This window comes from Capsicum annuum, chromosome 1 (assembly GCF_002878395.1).
Source record: "Capsicum annuum cultivar UCD-10X-F1 chromosome 1, UCD10Xv1.1, whole genome shotgun sequence".
NCBI lineage: Eukaryota > Viridiplantae > Streptophyta > Magnoliopsida > Solanales > Solanaceae > Capsicum > Capsicum annuum.
Window position 1 is genome coordinate 236,011,610 of NC_061111.1, and position 9,129 is coordinate 236,020,738.

General features: G+C 31.6%; 1 long non-coding RNA gene across 1 annotated transcript; it reads right to left on the reverse strand.

Annotated features, from left to right (window-relative positions):
• Positions 1-2,425: 2,425 nt before the first annotated feature.
• On the reverse strand, positions 2,426-8,500 carry LOC124891505. Its single transcript, XR_007049724.1, has 2 exons — positions 8,376-8,500; positions 2,426-2,706 (listed from the first exon to the last, which is right to left on the reverse strand). It is a non-coding gene; the product is annotated as an uncharacterized LOC124891505 (long non-coding RNA).
• Positions 8,501-9,129: the final 629 nt, after the last annotated feature.

Genomic DNA, 9,129 nt, shown 5'->3' on the forward strand with positions numbered 1-9,129 from the left:
CCAAGTCCAATTTTATTCATTTTTAGTTCAGATTACTACACACCTTCATCCATGTGATTATACCCTCCATAAAATGACAAAAATAACAACCCTTAACAAATTTTTACCTTGTTTTAATCCTATCCTAACAACCTCTCCAGTTAAAAGTGGACACCTCACCACCCCATACCATGTATTTTTCCCTACCCCTACTCCCCTTTCACGTGATTCCCCCATTTTCCCTTTGAGAAAGGACTACATTTCATAATAAAGGGGGACCACATAAGCACACATGGGGAGGGGGGGGAATTCCTTTTCATCATCTCAGATCCATATTCCATCAACAAGATTTTCTCTCATAATTACTCTCCTCTACTCCTACGACCTTACATAAAAACTCCATCATCTTCACAAAAGAAAAGGGGAAGGCTACCTCACTATCAATACCCTCACCAGCGTACCCCCACATTAACCTCACGCCCAGAAATAAACCAATACACTCACTTGCACATTGGATCAAAGAATAAAAAATGGGGTAAAATTAAGTGAAAACAGAGGAGAGGTTGAGCGAACGGAGTATTGTGAGAGCGAAGGAGAAATACAAAGAGAGTAATAGAGAGAGAGAGAGAGACTAGAGAAGAGACAGAAAGAAAAGTTTGGGCAAAGATCCGGTTAGTGTCAAATTTTTTTGGCAGCTATCTCACTGGAACACGCACTACGCATCTGATTCAGCATCACCGACTCAAAACCCGTCCTTTGCATCATCAAAATCTGAACCAGCCACCAAAATTAGCTGAGATCGGCCTTGTTGGGTAGAGTTCGACAACATTTAAGTCAATTCCAGTGAGAGTTCATGATAGCGAGTACGGATTGCTTAGTCTTTCATAAATTCAGTCTTAATTTGGCTTGAAATTTCTTCTTCAAATCTATTCGGGTTTTGAATTTTGAAACCGATTTAGAGATTGATATTTGAGGTTGGGATAGCTCTAGGTTCCTAATCCGCGAAGCTTCTCTATTTAATTGAAAAAAATAAAGCTTCAAATGAGGTCTAATTCTACTCTTTCACCTTTTTTTATTTCATTATTGATGATATTTGGTGCATTGGATTGAATATTGTGTTGGTTTGGTTCGTCTATGATGATGTGAATTGTTGCTTGTTTTTGATTGTTGTTTTATCCCTTTGATTGTGGATTTATTATGGATAATGTGATGAAATGGTATTTCATTTGAGAATTAAAATTGGTTGTTTGGGGCGGAATTGAGAAGTTGATAAAAAGTGAATTTTGGTTGGTTTGATTCATGGGTTATTGTTTGATTTGAAATGCAAGATTAATTGAACTTGATAGTATCATGGTAGGCAAAAGTAGGTTGGGTAGGCAAAGTTTAGAATATTTAGTTTTGTTGAATGTTTGAAATTTGGTTGAATGCTTTGATTTTCTCATATTAAAAATTGTACTCATCTGGTCGGGGAATGCCTTGAAGGATTTGTATTGATTTATGCGGGGAATGCACTGAAATATCTTGTACTCGAAGAAGGCGCATGGTCAAGGCCCGGAACGTCGGGTGGAGTTTCTTTTAGGATTAGTTTAGAATAGAGTAGGTTTACATTTCTGCATTTTTCATTTTTGGGGTCTTATAATTGGATTGAACACTATATTTTGGATTTGTTTTGTTTCGTGTGCTCGATTGATTGTTTTATGTGTTTTGTGTGGTTTATACGGTTGTAATGTCAAATTAGCCGATATGCTCTACCAAGAAACTATGGTCGAACCACGGGTCCGAGGGGTGCCAAACACCTTCCCCTCGGTCAACAGAATTCCTTAGTCAGAATCTCTGTTCGTGGATCAGTTATAGAGTCAAAACTATTTTGAAAAAGATTTTCAAAGGTGACTTGGAACACCCGATTTATGTCAAGTGGCGACTCTGAATAAAAAATGTACATAATCTTTTTTCGAAATAAATTTTCATTTTTCGTCACTTTGATAATAAAAACCCTTTCAAACTTAAAAAATGAATCTTTTTGGTGTAAAAAGGGGTGTGACAGTTTCAAGAAAACAATACTGTCAATTTATCACTTGGGAAATTAAACATGGCCATTTCTACGCAATACCACCCATGAACACGGATAACAACAAAACTTAATAGATTTCTAGTTGTGTTTTCCATGTCATCACTGTATCATGTAAATTTTATGAATCTTTAAAATTATTTTGGGATAGAAATCATCAATAACAATTCATAACCTCTTTTGTATATGTAGTGAATTTTTTCGTGAATATATTTTAGTTATTTATAAAGATGCAAGCAAGGATCGTGATGTCAATTATTGAAAAACAGGCATACGTAACGGAAGTAAATAGACAAGATTACTTGCCTGTAATATAGACAGCCAACATAAACACCATATATCATACAAAAGATGCTAAAAATTAATCAGGAATAACTCTTGAAGCATGACCAAATATCTTAAAGCGAATCCGTCTTCATCTGCGGTCTTTTACAGTGATCCCAAATTTACGGCCGAACTATCTCAATACCCGAATGGGCAAGTGCTGAATAGGAAACGTATTCCATTTCTAGGCTAGGGTAATCCCTATTTATAGAAATACTCTTCTAGTCAAAGGAGAAAATAAAAACACGTGCCTATTTCTACTTGAACAAGGACAGACGGTGACTTCTCATTTTCACATGGAAAAAAGGATTCCAAGTTTTAGTATAATCTGGGAACTGCAGGGACCATAAATTAGTTATAGAGGCTCCCTATTATGAAAATAATTCAAAATACTAATTTGAATTATTCTTACCATAATAAATTATAAATTATTCCACTAAAAATTCATAGTTGCACTCCTCTTTTTTTATATTTTAATTTTTCATTAAACACTTAAATTCTCTATGTTACAATTACAGATACTAATCAATAAATTATATTACTGACGAATTTAATAAATGATTAATTTTCTGTAGAGCAATACTTAAATTATTTCACATGTTGGATTCATAAATCCACCGATCAGATTTACACATGAAAACTTATAAGCTTCTCATAAAAGGCATTTCATCAATCTCCATTCCGAGACATGGATTCCATCTTCTAACTTATTATTTCACCAATATTTATTTTTATCATCCAATCTACCAGGAATATTGACCTATCTAAGAATCCACCTTTTAATAAATCAAAACGATAAATAATATATACAAATTATAATAGTTATATCAAGATTGAGAATATTAGTACGTTCAATAGTTTTGAGAATATGTTTTCATTAGTCAGTCTAAAATAACTATCTCAACTTGATCCTGTTCAATAGATATAAAATGCACTAGCATGAGAAGTTAGAGCCATTCTCGTAATCAAGATAAATGACATTTAATCTCGTGCTTCAATCTTTCTGATGATTTGTCCAAATTTTCATCTGCGATTATGAACTATAACTTTAACTTAGAAGAATTGATGATTTAATCTTCTGTATATAAGCATAAACTCTGTACACCATATCATCTACTATATAAGTTAAAGACACATATATGTCAATGATCTATTTAATGCAATGATTTATTACAATTAAATAAATAAATAAATAAATAATAGTACATCAAAACCGCATGGTTTAAAGTATATCCTAACAATCTCCCACTTAGACTCATTACCATGAACTCACAACTCTAATACCCAATCCTTCTGCATGCCTTTCAAAAGGATTCTGTAATAAAGCTTTTATAAAAGGGTTTGCTAGGTTGTTTTTTTATGCAATCTTCACAATCATTATATCTCCTCCTTGCACTATGTATCGAATCAAATGATATTTATGCTCACTGTATTTTTCTTTCTTATGGATTCATGGTTTCTTTGAATTTGCAACTACACCACTATTGTCGTAGTAAATTATATGTGACGCTTCTATTGTAGGGACAACCTCCAAGTCTTTGAGAAAGTTTCAAAGCCATACTTCCTTCCGTAGCTACCCCAGAGACTGATATATATTTAACTTTCATGATGAAATCAGTAACACAAATTTACTTGATTCTACTCCAAAAACGACTGCACCTCCTAAAGTAAATGCATTTTCAGAGATTGACTTTCTAGAGTCCTAGTCAGACTGGAAATCTGAGTCTGTGTATCCTATTGACACTAACTCATTCAAATGATAAAATAGCATGTAATCCCTAGCCCTTTTCAGGTACTTGATTATATGCTTAACTATAACCCAGTGTTGTTTCTCAGGGTTATACTCAAATAAGTTAATCATGCCTATGATAAAATAGATATTGAGTCTACTGCACAACCTCACATACATGAGGATTCTCATAGTAGATGCATAAGAAACTGCCTTCATGTTTTCTATCTCCTCATCAGTCTTAGGACATTGATCCTTAGAAAGAGAAATTTCATGTCTAAATGGAAGAAACACTTTCTTGGTATCATGCATGCTGAACCTGGTAAGAATTGTATCAATATAAAGAGTTTGCGATAAACCCAACATTCTTTTCTTGTGATCACGTAGAACCTTGATCCCATGAATGTTAGTAGCTTTTTTCAAATATTTCATATTAAAATTACTAGATAATCCTTTCTTAACTGAATTCAACAAGCCTACACTATTTTCTATGAGCAAGCTATCATCTGTATATAATACTAGAAACACTACTTTGTCCCCATTTTATTTTTTTCGTACACACACGAGTGATTAAGACATTGTTTAAAAGCAAAAGTCTGAAACACATTGTGAAAATAAGTGTTCCATGTCTTTTAAGCTTGATTTAATCCTTAAATTAATCTCTTAAACTTGCACAACATGTGTTCTTTCCCTTTTTCAATGAAACTTTCTGGTTGTCGGATAAAAATGCTCTTATCAAGACTTTCATTAAAGAAAATTGTCTTAACATTCATTTTCCAAATCTCATAATCATAATGAGCAGCAATGAATAAGATAATTATAATAGACTTAAGCATATCTTCTGGCGAAAAAGTTTCGTTATAATCGATCTCTTCCTTTTGAGTAAATCTTTTTGTAAAAATCCTAGATTTGTAATTTTGCTATTTTATATCTACTTCTCTCTTTTCTTATAGATCCATTTACATTTAATAGGTTTGACTCTATCTACAGGTGGTTCTACAAGATCCTATACTTTCTTAGAGTACACAGACTCCATTTCTAATTTCATAGCATTAACTTATTTCTCTGTATCTTTATCCTCTAGTGCTTTGTCATATTTTATTGACTCAATATTCAACTATTTAAGGATTTTTTCAAAAGACTTACCAAAAAGTACATATCAAGATGGTTTTCTTATCTCTCTCCCACTACTATGAGGCATTGTAGTTGTAAGAGCCAGTATAGAGGTCATCGAACTATTATGATCTTGTGGTTGAACTATATCATTTGATGGATTTTAAGTCTCTATGTTATCCTAATCACCTTATGGTGTTGGGACATCAATGACTTCTTTCTCTAGTGCAGTCTCACAACTTTGATACAATGGATCTTCAGAAACTTGTACTTGTGGAACTCTATGTCTATTCATATCTCTCCCACTACTAAAATACAATGACATGTTAATTCTGACATCTGGAGTTTTAATTTGATGTTAGTTATCATCAGTAGGTTGATTCATTACCTCTTTTCTTAATTCCCGTAAAATTAGTTTACTTCAAGTAATGTGATTTGTTATAAATTCCTTTTCTAGAAACTTAGTGTTGATACTTACAACAACCTTCTTTTCTGTAGGATTGTAAAATAGACCACCTTTAATTTCTTTAGGGTACCTAACAAAAATAGATACTTCTGATCTATCTTACAACTTTTCTCCTTTCCTTTCAGCATATGTGCTGGACATTACCAAATTCAAACATGTTTTAGACTAGGTTTATGCACTGTACATAGTTTTATGGGTTTCATAGGTACCAACTCGGAAGAAACTAAGTTCAGAATATAGTTTGCAATTTCTAATGCATAACTCCAAAATAAAGAAGGCAAATCAGAGTAACTCATATATATCTAATCATTTCTAAAAGAATCCTATTTCTTGTTTCTGCTACACCATTCTCTTGTAGAGTTCTAGTTGCAGGCATTTGTGATGTAATTTCTTGTTCTGATAAGTAACTAATGAACTCATTGGAAAGGTATTGACCACCACAATCAGATCCTTGAAACTTGATACATTTCTCATGTCATTTTTCCATTTCTGTCTTAAATTCTTTAAATTTTTCAAAGTATTCAGATTTACGGTGCAACAAATAATCATATTCTTATTTTGAGTAATCATTAATAAAAGTCTCAAAATACTCATAATCACCTCTTTCTTGAACGTTCATTGGACTGCAAGAATCAAAATTAATTAACTCTAATTTATCATATGCTTTTTTTTCCTTTTGAGGGAAAAAGTCTCTTAGTTATTTTTCCTTCTAAACAAGATTCATATGCTGGTAGTGCCTCCACTTTTAATGAAGCTAAAGGTCTATGCTAAACTAACCTCGACCTCGATATCCTGTCTAGATTTATGTGACATAAATGCATATGCTATAAATAAGTCTTATTAAATACAGATGGATATTTTCTTTTACTTAAAGGTTAACATTATTTAGTTCAATAGTTTGTTGCAGTGCAGGAGAGACATTAATAATAAATAGATCATCAATCAATGTTACAACAGAGATAAAATATTTATTATAGCTTATAACACAATCATTATCAGAAAATTAACATCATAATTATATCTCAAAGCTTCTAAAAATTGAAATAAGATTTCTTGTAACAGCAGGTGCATACAATGCATTTTTTTAGAATTAAAACTCTACCATTACTAAATGAAATACTAATATTTAATAATGCTAAAGTTGGAGATACTGAACCATCATCCTTAAAAATACTAACTTCACCTCTATTCAACTTACGCGTTTCTTAAAACCACACAAAGTAGTGGAGATATGATCGGTGGATCCTAAATCTACACACCATTATATGGTGTAAACAACCGTTAAACACGTTTAAACGATAAGTGAAAGTGAATCTAGCTTATTTTTCTTCCGGGCTAGAAAAATTGGATAATGTGTCTTCTAATGGCCTAACATCTCGCATTGAAAACACTTGCCGTTAGGCTTTATCACGCCGCCACTTAGATCTATATAACTTTCTTAGCATTATGAGTCTTTTTCTTCTTCTTTCCACCTTTCGATTTATAAATAATACTTTTCTCACTAAATTTATGACTTTCAAGTTTATTTTGACTCAAATTAGTGCTAAAGGAGGTAAAATGAGACATATTGAATCTGAGATTGAAAAACATTTCAATAGATCAATAACACAGTCATATAAATATTGGACAGTTAAATTCAAACTCATCATATAAATATACTCATGCTTCTTAAATAGTCAATCGATGGGATTGGAGAACTACTCATTCAATACACATATATAATGATCGATTATTCATTCCATAAGTTTTTACAGACCTAACTCAAATGGAGAGTATGACATTAGTTTAAGTGAAAACTTAACTCTAGTTACATTGATCCATTAATATATTACCTAGTTTAGGAGAGTTGATACATATTATGAAACGAGTAATTAAATACATACTGACTTGTACTAAATTCATCCAATCGGGAGGAAGGTCTAAACCAACACATAAACTTAATAATTCATTACTATTTAATCATGGTAATTATATGGATGAACCCTCTTTACCAAAATAGTTTCTCTTTATTAATACACCTGAGAGTTCAAGATATTATCTTTTCTCTTTTGATAACTATTTGAAGACACAATTTCATATTTATCTTTATTGGTTCCACTTATAAGGACCCACTTGATTAAAAATAGTAGTAGTATATTTTTTAATAAAAAATGGTTTAATAAAAATCATCCAGTCTTTTCTTATTTCTTAAACTCCATGCCTGTTCAAACTTTGACATATAAAACGGAATGAAGGGAGTACAACTTTTCTATAAAAAGAAAACTCCTTCCATTTTTTTCCAGAGAAAACAAAAAAACCTTTGTTTCATGAAAATAATACTGCCACCTTATCACTCAGAAAATAAAAGATGGCCACTTCTACACACCCATGAACACGGATAACAAAAAAACCTAATAAATTAGTAGTAGTGTTTTCCACATTATCACTGTATCATGTTAAATTTTATGAAATCTTTAAAATTATTTTAAGATTGAAACCATCAATAACAATTCATAACCTCTTTTGCATATCTAGTGAATTTTCTCATGAATATATGTTAATTATTTATAAAGATACAATCAAGGCTCGTGATGCCAATTATTGGAAAACAGACATATGCAGCAGAAGCAAATAGACAAGATCACTTGCATGTAATACAGATAACCAACATAAACACATAGATCATGAAAAATATGCTTAAAATTAACCAGTAATACCTCTTGAATCTTGAACAAATATCTTTAAGTGAATCCATATTTAAATCTGTGAGTACTGAATAGATCATAGCCAAACTCTCTCAATTCTTGGGTGAGCAAGTACTGAATAAAAAACTTAATCCATTTCTAGACTGTGGAGATCCTTATTTATAGAAATACTCTTCCAGTCTAAGGAGGAAAGAAAAACACACGCCTATTTCTATTTGAACAAGGACAAGTGGTGACTTCTCCTTTTCTCCTAGAAAATAGAATTTTGAGTTCTCGTACAATATTGGAACTTTAGGATCCACATACTTAGTTACTGAGGCACCCTATTATGAAAATAATTCAAAACACTAATTTGAATTATTCTTACCTTAATAAATTACAAATTATTCCACTAAAAATTCATAATTGCACTCCTTTATTTATATTTTGAAATTATCCATTAAACACTTATTTACTTTCCTATGTTAAGATTATAGATATTAAATTACTGTCAAATTTAATACAATGACTAATTTTCGTTAGAGTAATGCTTAACTTATTTCATATGCTGGATTCATAAATCCATTGGTTGGATTTACACATGAAAACTTATAAGCTTCTCATAAAAGGCGTATCCTTAATCTTTATTCTGAAACATGAATTCCATCAATTAACTTATTATTTCACCAATACATATTATTATCATCCAATCTATTAGGAAAAATGACCCATCTCAGAATCTCACCTTTTAATAAATCAAAATTATAAACAATATATACAGATCATA